The 21675-nt window shown below is 37.0% G+C and overlaps 1 protein-coding gene across 2 annotated transcripts in view; it reads left to right on the forward strand.

Annotated features, from left to right (window-relative positions):
• CHID1 (chitinase domain containing 1) overlaps positions 1-21675 on the forward strand; it is a 98468-nt gene that overhangs the window by 50929 nt on the left and 25864 nt on the right. The window lies entirely within an intron of this gene.

Consider the following 21675-nt stretch of genomic DNA (forward strand, 5'->3'; position numbering starts at 1 on the left):
CTTGTGTCATGCAGTCTTCATGAATGGAGTCACTTTGCCTTTTGTCTTCAGACAATTTGTGTGGAGGTCAGATTTTTGACAGAAGAAAAAAATAGCAAATATGGAGCCTGCTAAACAAGCAAAACCTCTACCAGGGTTGCTGGGGGGAAAAAAAATCACTATAATGGGAAGCAAACCGAACTTTTGCTTCTTAAACATGTTTCATACTAACAGTGGTTCACGTAAATAATTTTTATCATGCAAATGACAATGCAAGAATCATCTCATGAGATGAGCCAGAGAACTCAGCCTTTCTCTAGCCTTCCAGTGGAGAGCAGTTCTCTTTATGTCAGAGAATAAATAAAGGGAAATCAGAACATTCTGCATTACTTGATAGCTTACTGAAGGGGAGATTTTATGACCTTTTAGAACCTTGAAAAGAATGAAGTAAATTTAGAGTTTGTCAAGTGATTTTTCTAAGAATGATCCAGTAATACTGTGCAGCAAGGGATCTTGTTTTGGATTTGGAAAATGTGTTTCTGAAAATGTTGGCATTTGATATTTTATCTTCCCTCACAATATTAGTTGGCAGCATTTTCCTCCATTAGAATTAAAGTAATTTTACAGTGTCCTCATTGTAGTAGAAGGAGCTGCTTATCTCAAAACTATCTCAAGGATAATTTGAGATTTTATAATATTTTCTCATACTTTGAAATTAATTTGAGGAGATTCAAAGTTATTTGCCTTTTTCCCTCTTTTCTATTTTACTTTATAGAATAAAAGTTTTAAATGTTGTCCATCCAAGAAAGAATAATCTTTGTTGGAGAAGGATACATGACACTGTCTTTTACCAGTACTGGAGGTCCATTTTACTGGGTTTCTTCTATTCTGGAAAGAAATAACAGTCCAATATAATTACCAGTGCTGTAAATCTCATTCCAAGTTGTTCTGTTTAGGCTAGCTATTTGATCTGTGATTTTTCAACAATTTATTCAGAATCTCTAATACTTCTACATATTTTAATATATATGTTCATCTCCTGGAAAGTTTGTCATACCCATGACATGTCTCTTATCCTACTTTGTGCTAAAGCATAGTTTAAAAAAGTGATTCTATTTATAATTCTAATTTCTATATATTTTTAACTCTGAAACATTGAAATAGAAAGTTCTCAAATAAGAATGCTTCAGCAGATTGTGAGTATGTTGCCTTCAGAGCCACTTAAACCTTCTCCCACTGTTCCAGCATCAAAAGGGATATTCCTGGTGCCAGAATTGGGATTTATCTAATCTGAGTAAGGAAACAGAGTTCCCAAAGAAAGTGAATTAAATTAACATCCAGCATTGAATCCAAGATCTCGCTGGGGGGAAAGTGGGCATGTTAATGTGAAAATAAATTGGAGATATAGATAAAATGTTGTGACTATTACTGGACTTTTGATCATCCTGACTTGCTTGTATTGAAAAAAGGTCTATACTGTAGACAGGAACAAACATAAAAGGGAGCTAAACAGAGTGGGAAGAAGGAGGGATGCTAATCATTCACAGTTGCATAGAAATGTTGCAGTATTTGAAAAGCAGTGAGACTGGCTGAAGAAATTGCATTAAATGTATTTATTTATTTACCCATGCTGTGTCACTGTTGAAGTGCAGAATTGTGCTTTCCAGTGTTAGGAATTGTAAAATGTATGAAGACAAAATCCAAGTACTCACTAGAGTAGTCTGAAAAAAAGAAAAAGGCAGTTCTGAGGAGAGAATTTAAGTAAATTATGCATTAAGATGCTAAGAAGTAATTTTTGAACTTCTACCAGTGAAAAGTAGTAGCTCTTCATGAAGTGCATGAAGTTTCACTGAGTTCTGTTTGCTTTTGAGAAATTTACGCATGTTTCATATATGTTAATGTTCAAATACATGGTTCAGTTTTATTTGATAAATTTCATATCCTGAATATTCCACACTTAGCCATTCAGATTTTTTTTTCCTAAATTACTTAAGAAAATCAATTTTTACTGCCTCTGTTGGTCAGTCTGTTCATGCAGTTGTCCTCTACAACCTTTTCAGTGCCCTTTGCATACATGAACTACTTTAAACCATGTTTGATGAAGCTCTCAAAGATATGAAAACTGTCCTGAATATAGCAAAGCTAAGTTAGGGTTCTGAAGAGAGTAAGCTTCCCTACCATAAGCTGATTGCTGGTTGCCAGAGAATCATGTAAAACTCAACTTGTAGGAAACTTCATCTGCTCAAGGTGCAGGAAGCTTCACTTCTCCTATCCGCTGTGCATTGTGTACTTATTTTGTTCAGACTAAGTTATGCTTATGCATTTCTCCCTTTGATTCTTTGGATGTGGATTGCAGGGAATGTTGCAGTAGCTTTTGGATGGGTGGACTTACTTGGTGGGATACTTTCTCCTTGACCATACAAAAATTTGGGACCGAGAAAGTTATTTTTGTTACATTGAAATGTGTCATATTCAGGTAGATGAGTTGTCAGGGAAGAATGGTGCTTAGCTATGTTACATTATTTCTATTTATCAAAGAAACTGTTCTTGGAGAAATAAGGCTATTGATGTAATAGGCAGTTTTCTGGTAAACAGGTAAAAAGTTGTAATTTTTCTATCTCAGACTACTGTGTTCACCCTTCTTTTTTTTCTTCTTTCCTTCTTCCTTTCAAAACTCTTCGACAGATGCTAAGGTTAATGAATTTTAATTTTAATTTGGCCTTTTCCTTGGGCTGCTGACAGTTCCTTCTACACCACAGAGACCTTTCTTTTCCAGCTCGCTTCATGTTCCATCAGTATCTGATGGAAGCTTCTTCATGAATAAGTGAACCCCACTGGAACACAGCCAACCACTGTCAGAACTGGCTCCCTGATTCCCAGTCTTGTGTTTTACCATGGTTTGAGAGATTAGATTCATTAACCTCTCATTAGAAACGTGTCAATGCTAAAATCCCACAGCATGCTAGACTCAGCTTATTAGAAATCCCAAAAGGCCAGTTAACATTAAAGAATTAACATTTTGTATTCTAGAAGTTAATAGTATATTCCTCATTTGGCTCCATTCCATTTCATTGATGCGGTAACTTCTTAGGTGCTTTTCCCTTTAGAATTAGCAAAAAATGTTATTTATCCAAAAAGAATTGTTTGATGAAAAAGCTTACATGATTGTAGAAATAGAAGCACTTGCAGTATAAAAATGCTTACTTTATTGTAATATTTTCTACATATATGTGTGGAGAGCACTGCATGTATAGAATGTGGTATACTTTTTGGCTATAAATATAATACCACTTTCAAAAGTTATCTCTCTACTAGTGACAACTTATACAGAGTTTGCTATTTATAGAAGAATATTAAATGCTCTTTGAGCAGGTCTAAATGCATCCAGATATTCAAGCACTGGGTTTAGTTCCAGAGTTTGTAGTCTAAGGTAAAATGAAATATAATTTCCATTATCTTTTGACCTCAGGAGCTTTCTTCTCTAATGAGAATAAAGACTGCAAAATAATTTGAGTAAGATAGAATTCATTCTACATCAGTCATATTACATGGCTTCTGCTCAGGCTTCATGTGAATGCTGGTTAAAATCCATAAAACAAGAAGTAAATGACCCTTTACTAGCAATACATTTTTATGTGTATTTGTCTGCTACTGTGAGCAAAAAAAGAAATTTCCATTTTGTGTGGCTATTATAAGAAGCATGAAATAATGCTTTTGAATCGCCTAATGTCATTACTTGAAATGGAAAACAGTATTTTCAAAGACATTGCACTTTGTTATTCAGAGCCACGCTTATCAGCCACCATTATTAGGACATTTGGCTGCTATTTCAAAGTACAAGAGTGGAACACGGGGTCATTAGTAGGGAGATGAGAAAGAATTCAACTGGCAAACCCGTGCTCTGCTCTCCCTGAGACAGTAACAAGAACAGCTACAAGAAAATACACAGGATCAAGGGGATCCTGTATTCCTCCCCTGCCATGCAGAAGGCAGTAACTTAAAAAGAGTGAACAAGGACAAGTCCCTGTTTGGAGCAGCAGGCAAACTCCCTCTTTGTCCACCTTGCCTCCCCATATGCTTGTACACAGCAGTGATGAGGCTCTGGATGTGCAAGGTAAGTCAGAGGGTGATGTGGGTGATGGCCCATCCACACCAGAGATACTGCTGAACAGAAAGGACTGGCACCTGAACGATGCCCACCTCTACGAGGAAGGAAAGATGGGCTATAGTGGTGGGTGACTCCCTCCTGAGGGGAACAGAGGGTCAGTGTGCTGCACAGACCCTCCTTGCAGGGAAGGCCGCTGCCTCCCTGCAGCCTGGGCTAAGGACATCACCAGGAAAGCTCTTAGGCAAGTGCAGCCCTCAGACTGTTACCCATTACTGCTCCTCCATGCGGGCAATGACAAAGCTGCAACATGTTGTCCAAGGGCAATCAAATGAGATGCCATGGTTTGTAAGGGAATTCAGGTCTCAGTTGTGGGCAGCGATATTGGAAGGCAACAAAAGGGAATGGTGGGAGATTGTGTCGGTACTTCAGTATCCATGAGGAAAAGCTCATGGAATGCTGTGTACAAGCATTTCTACAACCCATGGCACGCTTGGTACCTTGTGTGCTGCATCATTGTATGGCAGTGTTTTGGCCACTGGGACCTGGTTCCAGCTGAATGTCAGTCCTGCAGTTATGTGTATTTTAGTCATGCCAGAACAAGACCACTGTAGTCTCCCCTGAGGAAGTTTTATCTTTACCCACTAGAACAGTCTAGAATATATATTTTGGTGAGATAACTGAGTGGGGTGTCTTTGGAAGGGCAAGCCTGAATCAACTATCTGAATGAAAAACATAGAACTAATGGATTTACAGAAGTGTTTTCCACAGGAATTAAATGTATCAGCATCACTAGAAAAAATAATTTTTTAAAATAAAGAAAGATAGCCACCATGGTTTCTGGAAGAGTAAACTGTGACCTTTTGCTTCCAGTATTTGTTTGGAGAAGCTATGTTTCAAGTAATAATTTCATTTAGATTTGGATTTTTTTTCTTCTTTTAGAAAGCACCTGAAAAATTATCTCAAAAGATCAATAAAGAAATGCAGCTATAGAGAAATTAAACAGTCTTTGTTATGTATAATGGTAGTCACTAAGGAAATAAGAACAAAACAGTCAGTGCACAAAATAAGTAGTTAACAACAGCATGATTTCTTTAAAGTGCTTTTTCAAAAAAATGCTTGAGTGATTCCAGAATCATACTCAGTAGAGAAGAAATATTCTATATGTATATTTTCCAATTATACACTATTGTCAGTGTAGTTTCAGGGCTTTGTTGTCTATTTAAATGTTTTATTTTGAAGAGTTGGATGTGAGAATATTAAAGGTTTGGGCTATGATTAAAGTTAACATATTAGAATAGCTTTCTTCAATGAAAAATCCTGACAGGAATTCAGATTTTTTACAGATTTAGTGAAGTAACAGAGAGTTGTTTCTGCAACAGAAAGTTGTACATGTCTTGAGAAAGCCAGTATGAAAATACCTCTCAGTTGCCTTATTTGTTGAGACACATTTGGGTTCTGTTGTACACAAGCTAGAAAATTCCTTGTTCAGTGGTTTGGTATTAGTAAGGAAGGTCATTTTTAGGTTTGTTATGGTTTGTTTTTTCTTAAGGATAGCTTTACTATTATTCTTTGCAAAAAGCCAAGAAACCTTTCCCTAGAATATTAAACTGAAGAGCAGCTGTTCAGTACAATAACTACAAGGGAACAGATCACTTCTGTGTGCTGGTGGTTCTTAGTTGCATTTCTGCTTTTCAGTATGTGGAATTCCTGATCTGCACAAAGTCTCCTATGAGATGTGCATTTGTACAACCAATTGGAACTGCCATAAGATTTCTGAGGAGTTTTAATTCAAGAGGTTTTTCTTCCTCTGGTGCTAAATACTGGAGGTAATACAGCATGTTGCTTAAAAATAATGACAAACAAAATCATACTTGTTCACAATGTAATAGTTCTTGTCTGCTTTATGTGCAAGTAGAAACTTGGGTTCACTTTGGAAGTTTCTAGAGAATGAGGTTTACCAGGAGCTTCCATCAAACCTAAAAAGCAAACTCATTCTCCACTCACACAGATTATCCTGGGGCATTATGTAAGCAGTGTTTTTTCTCCCAGGACTGGCATGATTTTGTATTATTTTAATGTGTTCTTTTTGCACAGATGTGCTGCATTTCAGAGTAGTTTTTTATTAAACCTCCTTGAGATTCAATATTGAATGACATTATTGCTAATATGATTTTAAGGACCTTAAGTCTCAAAGGTCTTTAACTGTAAATACATGCTGATGCTCTGCTTCTGTATTTTTGGAACTGAAGAATTCTTTGGAAGATGATGGAATTCTCTGTTGTGTTTTAGAGGTTTAGGGTTTTTTTCCAGTTTCATATGAAGCAAACCAGTGTATCAGAGATGAATAATTGTTTTCTGAAATTGCAATGAGTATTCTCAGAATGGCCAGCGTTTACTACTGATACACTTTGAAGGATGCAGTAAAAAGGGTTCCTTAATGTATGATGTAAAAAAAATTTGCCAATTTTCTAGTGCATTGTCTTCAGGGGGTAAGGTCACCATTGTACACAGTATATTTGGTTAAGAGGCCAGTTGAAAATGAAAGGAGGTTGTTTTCAATCTCTCTGTTCAGTCACAGTTTAGCTTTCATTTTATATTCTTTTCTCTCCAGATAGATTGAACTCTGGGATATAGCACTGTTGGCAACACTTGCTGATTAAATTTGCCATGACCTCTTAATATCAGAGGGCCACACAATTTTCTTTCTCCTTCTAACTCCTCATTATTTTAGTGGCACGTTTTTGCAGTTAGGGAGGTTCTTTAATGGATGTTAGTGAAACAACAAGCACTGTAATTTGGTGAAAGCATGGGATCATACATTGTGACTGCTATTAGAGCTCTGTCTGCTTTACATACATGTGAGTGGGCATCATAACCCTCTATATAACAAGGTTTTGGGAAGATTGGAGAAAAAAGAGTTTTCCTTTGGAAATGTTTTTTTAGTTTAAGTAATTGTTAGACCAGTGTTTTCTTTACACACATGTTCTTGGAAGTATTAGACAAGCTTAGAACCTATTGATGTTGACAGGCATGGTGTTTAAGCTCTTTACAAAGAAAACTTTAAGTCCCTGTATGACCAATTCATACTAATGAATCCATATAAAATACTGAACATTGAAAACACTTAATGCTAGAGAATGGTAGATATTTCCTGATATTTTAGCACACTTCCTGAAATACACAATCTACCTGAAAGAAGCACTTCCTTAAAGATTCCTTGGTCAGGACTTGTGTGTTAGTTGGTTTTTTGTTGCCATTTCTAGTCTTACTGAGTGTTCCTTCTAAATATAATCTTCCTGTAGGAGAATTTGCTTCTAAAATATGTGCTGAGTGATCTACTTGTGTATAAACTGTGGTTGCACAGCAGGCCTCTGCAATGTGTTTTGCCTAGGTGAAAGTTGGAAATTACTTCCTAGTTGTTTGCTGTCCTTTAGATTTGCAACTTTGGCAAAATAATTGTTGCAGCTTTGAGCTTTAAGACATCCAGTATTTCCATTAGTGATGTTTTCTGGTTGAATCATTCATAACCTGGCAATTTTTGTTAATCCAATGATTATGTACAGTTTCTTAATAGCTCTTTTACTAAACCACATTCATATATGCATACAGTAATTATCTCAGTAAGCACATCACATGCAGTCTTTATAAATGGATATGGATCAGCTGTATGTCCCTTACATTATTGTGTGTTTTTACAGCTAAGTCAAGTCTAGCCTTCCAGTGTCTGCCTACAATCTCCTTTTCAATTACTTTTACATTCAGTAGTCATTATTCATAATAGGAGCTTATGTAAGCTTTCTGTTTTTGTCTCATGCTAGCTGTGGCGTATGAATAACGTTTAATACTCTCTAATAGCAGGGAAATTGCAAGTACATACTTCAGGGTATTTTCTTACTGAGATTTGCTAATGTCTGCAATTCATAAAGACCTCAGTGGTCAAGCTGATTGTTCTGCTGACATTCAGCTCGGTGTGGTGAATTGACATTCAGAAGCTTGTATCTAATTACCCTGGATAGTAAGTATACTTTCCTTAACAGTGGCTATTAGCAGAGGGTATGCTTCAATTTTTTTGTATTCTTTCAAGACAATATAATTTTAAAAGTGATATCCAGGGAAATTAGGTTCAGCTTTTCTTAAATAATGTTAAGCAGATGTACCTTGGGTGGTGTCAAAGAGCCAGCACTTGATAGAAAGGCATAATTCTTGTGATGGATCAACAGAAGCATAACTGTCTTATATCAAGGGATTATTTCAAGATCCAAAAGATATTGTTAAGGCATAATAGTTTGACTTCTGTAAAATGAGAGTTAGCTTGCTTTCAGGTAATAAATGTTTTACCAGAGAGAGCAAGTTCTAGTACCTGAATCACTCTCTTGAATAACACTGGCCATAAATTGCATGTAAACATTGTATGGGCGAGGACATTTTGACTTTATCTTTCTTCATGTGTCTGCCATGCTTATTCAATGTATTCTAAGTCATGCAGTGCTCTTGTAGAGTAACCTTTGTACCTTAATGTGTTCATAAAAAGATTCAGGAGAAAATTACCCCTTGCTTTATGATCTAAAGGTGATGCTTACTACCAAAAAGAATTCCCATGTACTCCGTCTCTAGCTGCTGCTGTATGTCTGTATTCTCAGCGCCCTCTTGGCTGCCTTGACAGCGCTTGCGTAATGTGCTGATGCTTGGCTATTTTTCACCAGCCTCCCCACCTCTTCTGGGTATTTTCTTTTTAAATCATGTGCCTTTTTTCTTCTCTCTTTTTGTGTAAAAATTTCATAGATTCAGTGAAAGGTGTAGCTGTCATCTTGGGGCTAGGACAAGTGGTAGAACAAGTACGCCTAGAAATTAAAATAGTCTTAAGCAGTCTTCTTTGCTGGGGAAACACAGGCTGGGTATGGGGTGCTGGATGATGGAAAGATATGGATTCTATCAGCCATGCATGAGTGTGCTGTACTGTACTGATGATGCTGGCATATAATGTTGGAAGGCTGAAAAAACATCATTTACAGCCCTTATTAAATTGGACTGTTTTACACTTAATTTGAGCTTTTTCAGTGTTCAGTTGCAGTATCAGTGCTGGGTAAGAGCACACAGCTTCTTTCTGTTTTTTATACTTCTCTTGCAGTGCTGAGATGTTGCTGTACTTCAGCTTGTGGAGAGCTTTTTGTAATCTTAGGTCAAGTTAGTGTTGTGCTGTCTGGCTCTGTGAGCTATTGCAAGAGGCCGACACAGTCCTGATTACTAAGCAGAAAACTGTAGTAAAATTCTTGACATCTCTTCAGCAAATCTGTCTTCTTCCATTATACAGATTTTCTGTACAATATCTCTCTTGTCCGTCTTCCTTTATTCTAAGCACTGTCATAACCAGTCAGTTTCAGCAAACAGAGAATATGGAGAAGGACACCTCGTATCTAATCAGATAAGCTCGGGGATGGAGTGTTTAATGACAAACCCCACTTGTGTTATACATCATATGCTTGGTTTCAAAATAAGATTGCTGGGGAAGGGGAGCTTGGGTTCATTCTACTCTTACTAGTTTGATGCCTGCACCACTGATAAATGCTCTGAGCCTGGAGAGGGATTGCAGGTGGGCAGAAGAACGTCTACAGGGCAGCACAAAGGAATTGCAGACACTCCAGCCACTAAGTGGTGTCGTTGGGGGCCCAGCTTCAATGCGTCTGTGCAAACATGCACAGCGTGGGGAATAAGCAAGAGGAGGTAGAGAGGTGCATGCCTGCAGGGCTATGATCTTCTTGCCATCAAGATGACTGGAGTGTTGGAATGGAAAAACAGGGGATCTTTAGGAAGCACAGGCAGGAAATGAGGAGTAGGTGTCACCCTCTGTGTTAATGAGCAGCTGGAGTGCATGGAGCTGGAGCTCTGCCTGGGGATGAATGAGAAGCAGAGAGCTTTTGGGCCAGGATTAAAGGAAAAGTGATGTTTAGGAGGTAGTACAGTAGGGTTTTTCAATAATTTGTTGATATTTCAGTGTGCTTATTTTAGTATTCATGTGAGTGCCCCCATCCTCAAGTCACTTGAAAACATTTAATGAAATGCACCATCTTGTACTGATTAGATACTATTATATGGAAAATCTACTTGTATAGCAGTCTTATAGATTATGAATACATAAGTCATTAACTTGCAAATTTATTGGAAGAAGCATCTTCTAGACTTCAGTGTTACACACTAACCTTTTCCTTTAAGCTAGAGAAATAACAGTTTACTGTCTCATTCTCCATACAGAGACAAAAAAATAAGGGGATCAGCAGGAATAACTTAATTGCTTTTCTCCTTATTTGCCTTTGAAAAAGGCTGTACAAAGTTATGGATAAAATATACTTTATTAATTATTTAGGATTAATTAATTTTTCACTTTTAAGATGTTCGTTATTCTGAGATAGTTTAATGAAGCTGGTTAGACCTTCCAATACATTTGATTTCACACCTGGGAGTCTGTCTTAGTCCTTACATTAATTGGCTGCACTTAACCTTGTGTGCCAAAAGGATCATATTCACAGGAAGATTAATTTCTGGGAACATATGCACTGAGCTGGGGCGCTCAGGTGGCCTGGTGGAGCCAGTAACATCCTTTCTATGCTTTGTGACAGATGTAAAATTTTCCCTGTAGTGTGTGTATCCAGCTAGAGATTTTTTTGTTATTTCTTTGTGTTCAAATGAATGGTCAAAAAAAGGAAAGGTTGTCTGGCAAGCAAAATAATTCCAAGGTAGTAGGATATTTATTAAGAATGCACACCCTAAGTTCTTTTGTTGTCTGGGGTTTGGATGATAGGATCCTATAATGCAAAAATGGATGACCTTAAGAACACTCTGAAGCAGAACAGGTGACTGTGCAGTGTTTTTAAATAGAAAGTAAAATAGCAATGCTTTTACTTTTACAGATTTTGATGTCTGCTTTTTCAAGAAGCTTAAGGGACTGAAGTGAGTCTGCTTAAGGGACACACTGAGTGTGTGCACATATTTATATATATTCTGTCAACATAATTTCTGAGCTTCTATTAGTGATATGTTTTGTTTGCCCTGACTTTAAGGACTTTATGACGAGCAGTTTAATTTCAGAATTCAGCCAGGAACTGGACTCTGCTCATAATTCTCTTATTGACTTGTGTTGCCATTGGCAAATTGCCTAATATTTGCATTTCTAGTATTTGAAAAATGCTGGTACTTATTTTTGTACACTGCTTCTGGGGGAAGCTTGCTTTAGAGTGAAAAATTGCTGAATAAATTAATGTTTATTTCTGTATATTAAGCCCATCACTCTAGGATTTCTTCCATATTTAGTTCCTCCAGCACATGTTCCATTCAATAATATTTTCTTTCTGGTACAATTCCCAAAATTATTTTCAGGGAACTGATTGTAGTGTTAAAAGTACAGAGGATGGAGAAGGCATGAGAGAAACAATAGATGAAATCTCTCTGAAACACTCAGGTTTTTTTCATACTTTCTGCGCTTAATACATAGATAAATGATGTATTTTTGTATCGTGAAAATTAGTGGGTCTGTAGTAGCAATAATGCTACTACTTCTCAGTGTTTTCACCATAATGTTGTCAATTTGGCTTCACTGGAGATATACAGAACAGTATAGAATATTTGACAATATTTTCCATAGATATTTCATTTTAAAAAAGAAAGTATAATGTACATAAATGAAGATGAGGATGTAAATGAGAAATCAGAGAAGTTCCCAGTACAGCACAATGTCAATTATATTTTAATGTTATGAACTACTGATAGATACATGTGTGTGAGATATACATGCATAAAATCTACTAAATTTGACATTTCTATAAGAGCCTTACTTTTAAAATTTCCTGATGCTTGTCTGTTTAAAATCTATTTTAAAATCTCATGCCTATTGAGAAATTGTGGCACCAGTTCAATTTCATTTTTGCAAAGAAACCTAATACTAATTTTTTTGTTGCACGATCTTGTAAAAAAAAACCCAAGGAAATTATATCCAATATATGATAGAGTGAAGAGGTTTAATGCTGCTTAATCAGAATTACCAAAATAAAAGTATCTTGCATAGAAAGTTATTTATAATCAAGTACAGTAACGCATAGTTTATACTGTTTAAGAAAGACTTAAATAGGTACAATGAGAATAATGTCCTGCAAATTTGAGTCTGTAGTAAAAAGTGAGGAAGAACAGTCCTTTTCTACAAATTCCACCTGTGTGTTATGAGCAGCTATCTGAAGGCTTGCCAGCCTCTGCTTTCTCTTGGGGTCTTGTGAGGACAGGCTGCTGTAGCTAAGTTTTTACAGAAATACAAACACACAAAGTGTGGCGCAGCCCAGGACTCAGACTTGAGCGTTTGTGTGCCTTGTAAGTGCCCACACATGACCTGCCTGCCTGATGTGCCCCTTCAGTAAGGGAAGCCCAGAGGTGCACAGAGGACTTCTGTGAGATCTGTAGACCTCCGGCTGCCTTCCTTCTCCTGCAAGCTGTCCTGGGGCAGACATGGTGCCAGCACACAAGGGTGTTTGGCTCTCCATCTCTCTAAAGCTGCCTTCTGCCCATGAACCAAATTCCTTCAAAATGTGCTATGATGATTAATTACTAGATGTTAGCAAAATCTAACAAACTAGTTATAACTAGTTTATTAGTGAAGCAAAGCAATAATGCTTAGTGAAACATTAATTTCAACAGTGAGAAGATCAAATAGTAGAAGAGACACTCAGACATACATCATTCATACAGGACTAATTGCAGATATGTGCTGTCATTAGCACATGCTGTGGTTACACCAGAGAAGTTGTATTTCCATGCACCTTCCATTCCAGCTGACTGCAGGAGTCTGATGAGAGTGGCGTTGTTATTACCATTCAGCATAAATTGTTATAAAACTACCAGTAATTATGAAATTACTTCAACCTAGGTCCAGCAACAAGGGTGAGATTTCAGTGGTTTTTTTTCCTTTGGATTTTTGTGCTGCCTCCTTTGAGATTTTGTTTCTGCACAGAAGTTGTGCCCATCGGTGATTTTCCTCCAACCCCTGTAGGGGTTTTTTTGAAGTATCTTGGCAAAAAAAATACAAAAATTTTACTTAGATTAAGCAATTCATCTGTCCATATTTCATTCAGGTTTTTGTTACTAAACGTTTTGATACCCTCTGATAAGAAGGCATATTTATCTTCCTGTAAAAAATAAAACTGTACATGGCTGATAGAGAAACGAGCCATCACCTCAATTAGCAGCAAAATAAATTTTCAGATCTCCTCAATCAGCTGTTTCCATCAAAACCAGCTGCTATTTCTAAGAAAAAATACCATTCTCCAGGTTTTGGGTTGTTGTTTTGTGTATTATTTTTTTTAATACACAAATCTCATTGCATTCAGATAATTAAAATGCCGTAACAGTTTTCACATTTCATTGCCTAATTAACAGCAATAAAGGCCACACTAAATCAGGATGAATCTGTAATTTCATCACTAATCGCACAAGTGTGAGTGTCAGAATCATAATGAGATGCACAAATCTGGAGGTAATGAGGCTGTGGCTGTCTGGGAAATTAGAGCAAGTGCTGGCACAAATTGTACAGCAAGGTTTATTCCCATTTTATTAATTATATGCTTGCACAGGGAATTGTAACCAACTTAAATTACTTTAATTTGTGAAATCCCTTTTCTAGCTATGAACCTGACATCTGAGCGTGAAGTTGGGCTCCCCATCCCTCCCTCAGTGCAAAAATTGTGAAACATGTCAGTGCCCTGAAATGTTTGTTTAGATGTGAAGATTTTGACATTCTAACATGGAAGGATATTACAATGCTGATGGCAGCACTGTTGCATAGTGATCATTTAGTGCTGGTGAGACCATCCTACTATGTAGGACACCAAGGCTTTCTCAGGTGGAAAGGAGTTTCAGTAATACAAAAACTTAGAGTATGGCAAATAAAAATATTTGGGGCACACATAATGATTGGTATAATTTAATTTATTGTGTTAAGTGAAATAATACTTCTTCGATAAACTGAAAAATACCAGCTTGAGTGTTTCAGTCAAGGAGAAGTATAGTTTTACACTCTAACAAAAACCTGTTGTAGTGCTACAGACTAATAAATACTGATTGAAACTTAATTCCTGTGAGGTTGGTTGATTTTATGAACAGATTGTGCAAGTTAACCTGTGTTTTAGGCCAAGATGATTTAATGGTTTGTGCTGATTCTGTCCTGACATTGTATGATAAACTGCTGAGTAATTTGGATGTTTATACATCAGAATTGACTCTTTGAATACATGCACATTCATTTTCATAACCAAGAATGACAGTGATCTTTCTCACACTGAAGTATAATTTGATAGTACTTAGCACCCAAATATCATACTTTAGGCCTTTGTTCTAAATGCTACTAGACCAGTACATGGAAAATCTTCTGTAACATGCTCATAAAATCAGTATTCATTGTATCTTTATTCAGTTTCTATGTTGTGGTAATGTTTCTAACCAAACAGTTAATATCTTACCTGCTGTGATTGCCAAAAGGGTTGTTCAGAAGGGGTTGACTGAATTATGTTTCCGGGGTTATGTTTGTTATGATGTTGTAAAGGTGCCAGTGAGTTTAATGATTATCAACATTTTAGAAGAAGAACATTGACAATCCCGTAGTGGGAAATGCTTGATTTATTCTCCTTCCCTAGATAAATGTTGTTACTAGTTGGTAACTCTTTATATTAGGAGTTAATAGCTAAAAAGTATATTCCAAAACCCTTCTGTAATAATACTGAATGCAGCATTAGCTGTTGTAGCAGCCAACATGCTAATTTCTTTAAATCTGAGAGAGATATTATTTCCAGTTTCTGGTAATACACACCATAAAGAGATGGTGTGTATTACCATATAAAGGATCAAGTTCCTGGTGGAGGACTGTATGAACAGCCATCTTGTGTGTGAAGCATGTACTACTTGGCATGAGAATGATCTTTCAATCAATCAAAACAAAATCTTGTTGCATTTCATTGCATCTTTGCTCCAGACTGGTATCTGGTTTTGCTCACATTTCCAATCTTGTTAGGTCTTTTAGGTCTTTGCATTAAAGGAAAACAGTAGTAGCCTTGTAAAACCTACAGTAGCACAGAAAGTTTTCCCTCCATTTGGGTTTTTTTAATCAGCCCAGTTGGACTTACTCAGTGCCCTGCAGATCGGCTGTGTCCTTAACCAGCACGTGGGGTTGACCGAGGTACACATGAAACCATACTAAACACTGCCATAAACCCAGTAGTCTCATCTTCATCTTTTATTAAGAGATGGTATTAGAAGAAGTTCAGTGTCATTTTTCAAATGACTTTCTGATTGCTACTTCAGGAGAAAATTTTACCTGTGTTCTTTCCTATTTGGTACCACTGGCTCTTAAGAAATTTGATTTAAAAGTTGAAGTTTGACAAAACCACGGTTCTGACACCTCCCATAAGGCTGGTTGTTCCATCTCAAGATGCCATCTGTCAGATCCTTGTTTTTTGATTCCTGTTCACTAGTAAAAGATTTAGGAAATCACAAAGCTCTAGGAGTTTTTGCCCTAAGAGGAGAGGTGACGGACTGCAGTGTAACCCACACAGTGAGTGAATGGTTGTGTGTGCTGACCTGAGTTTATCCCCAGTCTTTGATGCATAGCAGGCATGTCCTCTCAACTCTGTCTTAGAAGAAAAACTGTCAATGGAAATTACATCATTTTTTCTCAATTTTTGTTCCTCAGATTTTCCCACAAAGCATTAGATATTGTTTTAATACAGCCTTGCCTTGTATCTGTAAATACTCTGTGACCTTTTATTTAACTTTAAGAAAATTATGTTGTCCATCATATTGGTTCAGAATTTGTCTATTGTTTGCATCCCAGTATTGATGTGCTGTAATCAGGAGCTAACACTCAAATTTGTTTTTAGAGCTTTTGCATGTCTGTGAATATCAAGACTATGAGGTTTGGAAGCAAAGAATAAGGGGAAAGGAAGCTATATGTTTTATCTTAGAATTTATGTTCTAGACCAGTAAATTTTTTTTTTTTTAGCATAACATACCTTATTCAGTTATTTTGGTTGGATAGAACAGAGGATGCCATTTGGCATCTCAAAAATCCCAAAAGGTGCCCCATGACATTGGTACCATGCACGGGATGAATTCCTTCTAGCCACCATCACAGCTTCTTGGAGCTTGCAGAGTTTCTACTCATCTCAGACATGGAACTGAGATGCAGGAAAGTGAGTTTTCTCAAATTGAGAGGTAGAACTGTAGACAATATTCTCTTCCCAGGTTCTCATACATTGCCTCTAAGTGGATTTAGTATTGTAAGGATCTTTGTAAATTTATACACTGAACTGGTGGAGTTACAGGAAATGATCAGAAAGCAATTGAATATATAAGAGGGTCTGGAGTAGAAGCAGCAGCTCAGCACTGAGAAATGAATGGGTTTTTATCTAAAACTTACAGGTGGCAGTGCTAATCAGATATTTATTAGATATCTACATCTTTCTTCCTCATCCCTTTCTTTTCTATGTAAGATGGTTTAACGATACCTTTCTGAAAGGTAAGAAATACTGAAACATGGTTAAAAATTGAATACCTAAGTTTATCAGTAAAGATGATCTAAAAGAATATGTGTAAAACTCTAAAGCAGCAGTATGAATTGCAGTTGACCTCGTTTTTTGTGACTTGATGAGCTCATACTGGCTTTGAAGGTACTTAAGCTTTTGTAGCATAAACTATTATTCTGAAATACGATTATCCTGTTGAACTGTGGTTAGAACTCATTGTAACTTCATTCATTATTCAGAAGACCAGCCTTAATAGTAGCTTAAGATACATGTCATGTATTTGTAATGAATTAATTCGCTTTCAGCATTGATCAACGCTTAATGTATAATTAGTGAGCAGATTTAACAATCTGCTAGGATGATACTCTCTGCTACAGAACCATTGTGCTCATATCTCACAAAATCTGGGGCAGAGAGAGGCTGCAAGAGAAAGGTTTTCACAGCAGCACTGCTGTTGTTCAACAAGGAAAGATAATATGTCATGTGTTGCTGCATTTCAGAGTGTAATATTTGTGTGTTGAGTTGGTACTGGAAGGCAAAGTAAGATGGATTTGAATGTCAGGAATGCATAGCTGTGCTGCCTAAGGTTGTAGTCAGGTTGGGTCAGTATCTTCGCCCAAGTAACAAGAGACAGAATGAGAGAAAATAACCTCAAGTTGCAGCAGGGGAGGTTTATCATGAAAAAATTATTCACTGAAAGGGTGGTCAGTCATTGGAACACGCTGCCCAGAGAAGGGATGGAATCGTTATCCTCATGAGTGTTCAGAAGACATTACATCTACATGTGGCACTTAGAGACATCAAGTTTGACTTGATGGATCTTAAAGTTCTTTTTGAACCTTAAAAATTCCATTATAAGGGACGTACAGTTTTAAAATTAACCTAGGATGACTATAGTCTGGAATTATTAATGACTATAATATCTGGAATTAGATCTCTCTTCTGTGTGTGTTTGTGAGCTTTGCTATCTTACATTACCCTTAGACAGGAGGGTAATTGGAAGGTCTAGAGGGACTTGAAGAACACACTCCCTCTTTTTACTGACCTTGCACAGTTGCATGCAAAGAAATTCCCAGGCATAACAAGCTGTTCTCAGCTATTGTAGTACTGCTCTCCACTTAGAACTATACAGAGGTGTCCTGTAGAAATACTTTAGAGCAGTGTTTGAGGGCTTCTGTCTATTCAGGCATAGAGTGTTTGAGTATCTACAGAAGGAATTCATGAATGAATGATTGCATGAATAAATAAGTTAACACTGTATGCATTTGCTTCTTAGGAATTTCTGCAAGTGTAGCCCCATCTCAGAAGAACACTTGGCCTGTGCTCTTTGCTGGTAAAAGCCTGAGCACAGCTGCCCCAAATGCATATTGGTGAGTGGCTGTCTTTGGTTAGTGTAGGTCTGAAACTCTGAAATATACACAGCATTCAACAGGTTCTAACAAGCAAATTTCAGATGATATTCCTTATGTTGCACTGACTTTCTGGGTTGCTCTGAGAGCATTGGAAGAGCTTGTAATGTCATATAGACAGCTGTACTACAGCTTGGCAGTCAGCTGTTCCCAGGCAGCAGCTAAGAGCTGATTTAGGGAGCACCCATGATGTATTTAAACACAATTTTCATATTACAAGCAATTAGAATAAGTGGTTTATGGAGAAAATGAAGTTTCTGCACATTAAATATGATAATTTTATCTCTTGAAATATAATTCATATAAAGTTACACTGCATCTAATAATAATTATGAAATAGCATCATTCTTCTAATTCCAGCTGGCCAAATGTTTGGTTGCTGAATGTTTTCAGTGCAAATACTTGCTGAGCCATGTGAGATGGTGAAATGGCTTGAACAAAATAGTAATCCTTAGTCAGCCCATCAGAGCACTGACTTTGTGGAGTTACTACTTATCAAGCCAAGACACTTGAAAGGCTTTTTTCCACACATTTAAAAAAGATTCTTCTGACTGCAGCTGTAACTTAATCTAGTGCTCCTCATAGGAACTGTTAAGACGCAAAAACTGGTGTGTTATCACTGGATACAAAACTGCAGCAAGAGTCTCCTGTAAAAGGAATATCAGACAGGCAGAATTCGGGAGAACAGACTGCTCTAAACATGGGAAGAATTGCAAGCATCACTCACTGCAGCAGCTGTAGCAATTGGCCAATTAAACAGGTTTTATTGATGATCTGCAATAGCTAATAAACTTTTAACAAGCTATAAAACATACCATGGATCAATCTTGCTATTAACAGGCTGGATCATAACCAATACTTGTTAATTCTAACTAGCCTTATTATTGGAATCTGGAAGGAGTAAGTGGACTATATGCCAAATGTAAAAGTGGAGACAGAATTCCAGATAAATTCTGATAGTTTAGGGAATGTTTATAATTTACTTCAGCAGATAAAACCAGCATTTAAAAATGAAGGCCTGGGGGGATCTTTTTAGCTTTTCATGTCATTAAGGCAAGGATAAAACTTTCAGCCATCAGACTATAGCACAATCACAGAAAAACTGATAAAGAAAACCAGGAAGGTTTGAGGGGATTAGGGATTTTCTGTAGTTCTATGTAATACAAAACCATGTCTAGGGAATAGCTGTTCCTAAACACAGGACTTAAGTAACTATAGTAACTGCTAGCCTGGTACTCTATTTTTTATCTGATTGGCTGAATGTTATTTTTCTCAACCAAAGTGGTTATTTAATCTTACACACTGGCAGCTTGAGGTTTTTTAAGATAAAACATAGAAGGCTAATAGGGAGATAGTTAAGGATTAAGAAGTTGTAGAAATTAAAATGTTGACAGATAAGATATTCCTAAAAGTTTTAAAATACCAAACATAGTAAAGAACTCAAGAAGTGTTTAATCAGTGTTACTGTTACAGGATAATTTCATTGGGATTCGTAGGATTTTGAGCAAGTGACTGATGTAAGCTGGAACTGTGAATTTATGGGAAATTCTTACCAAATTTCCAAGCATTGTCAATGTTAGTAGTATGCATTTTTTAATTTCTGATGTCACATTTTCTTGTGGTTAGTCTAGTACTGTTATTCCCATCATGCTATTACAAAAATATCAGTTCAGCTGAAGATTCAGATTGTTGTTCAGGGACATTGCCATGATCCATGCACATGCATCCAGTTGGGCACGTAAAGACAGAAAATAATATTGCCTAACATAGGTCCTCTTTCTAGCTCCATGCATGAAAAGCACTTACCTCAGTGTAACATAAAGTCCATACATTAAGATTTCAAGTACAAAATTTTTGCACAAAAATTTTCAACTTCTACTACAACTCTCTAAAAAAGAATTCTTTCATGTCCTGGAGTGTTTTTCTTTATCTTCCTCTTTTGCACAGCGTTGTAAAGGAAATTTTCTGCACCTAAAGTAACTAACGACCTCAGATTTTTTGTAAATATTTGCTTGAGCATTTTAGAAGCATCTGTTACAGTTTGCAAATGTTTGGAGTTGGCAATAAAAATATTTGCAGGTATAGCTACCAGAGAAAACATTCCCAGTGTAAAGTGTGTGAAAGACACTGTAGCACAAAAAAAACCCCCCTCTCTTAGTAGATGAGATACATTGCAACAAGAATCAGGCCTATAACCATCCAGCTGTCCCAACAAAAACTTCAGTGACACTGCAATTGTTGCTCGAAAATTACTTTTGGTTTCTTGGCTGTGAGTTAATTGAAAGTATAAGTAAATGATAAATAAAAGCCACTCTACTAAGTAACATTTTAAGTGAAATCTGTTACTGCAACAACTTAAGATTTATCTGCAACAGGTAAATAAACAAGAACCAATACAAGGACTGTAGGTAAACCAGTAAAATGTTGGCTGCAGCTGACTTCAGCAGCTCTTTCTTGTTCCAAAGCCACTACGAAAATAGTATAAATTCAAAACAGTACAGCATATAAAATGTCACTTGGTGGTCTTTTGATTTGCATCTGCTGTGCAATCAAGTACTTAAACTTTTTCATGTGGACTGTAGCCAAATCTTTTATCAAGGGTTTGGGAGGTCTTTGAAGCATCACCAAAATACATCTGTATTATCCTGTTCCTATGGATGGAATCAGTACTCAGGTAAGTTCTCCAGAACAGCTCACTCAACTTTCTGAGATCAGTTGATATGTTTACTTTCAACTTGCAGCACTTCTAATTAATGTGCTGAGATTTCTCCAGGGATTTAACAGAAAAATTAAGTTCCTGTAGTTGCGTCTTACCTAGAACAGTCTTTACAGGAGCTGCAGAAAAAAGGCTGAGCAAGCAATGAAAGTGTGGCACAGGCACCCCTTGGTTCCATCACTGCAGGTGCAGGTTGGTGGGTTTGAAGTTCACCATCACCCTTGTACCCATACCTTTGCTGGGTCTTGGTTGGTACAGTGCTATCACCTGGTTCCCTGATAGATTTCTTGGAGGCAGATCCTTAATGGATTGTACTTTGCAACTGTCTGAGTTCCTAGATATGCATGAATCCTGCAATTCATTGTTAGCACAGACTCTTCCTGAGCCCCTGCTGTGCAGTTTCATTTTGCATTTTGTCTTGTTGGATATTTTTGTTATTTAGAGGAAAAATGAATGAATAAACATCCACTGGGTTTTGCTAATTGGTCCAAGAAAACAAACACCCTTCCACTTTAGCTAGAAAAGGAAATATATACAGAGAGCATAATAATAAATGTCTGTGTATTTCTTATGGGTTTATTTTCCTCAGTAAAGTATTGTTTGAAGATAATGTCAGAACCTCTAGAAGTTCATGATTCCCCTCCTGCACAAAATTTTTGCCCTTCTGCTTTGGAAACAAAATGTTGTCCACCTGCTGTTTTCCCACCAAAGAGACATTGTGTAACCCCTCCTTTTATAATCCTTTGTCTCTCTTTCCCAGGCAGCCTTGTCTAAGGATCCCACTTCAATTGTACATTTAGAGTTAAAAGTGAAGTGAGATTTGTCTTATGCAGCAAGACCTCATCCAAGGTTGCTCCCTCTGAGTAGCTGGGCAGCAAATGGTTGTTTATTGCAGCTGGCCTTGGAGAGCAG

The sequence above is a fragment of the Melozone crissalis genome, unplaced genomic scaffold (assembly GCF_028551555.1).
Source record: "Melozone crissalis strain CALT ecotype California unplaced genomic scaffold, PUWL_Pcris_2 ptg000018l_1, whole genome shotgun sequence".
NCBI classification, from domain to species: Eukaryota; Metazoa; Chordata; class Aves; order Passeriformes; family Passerellidae; genus Melozone; species Melozone crissalis.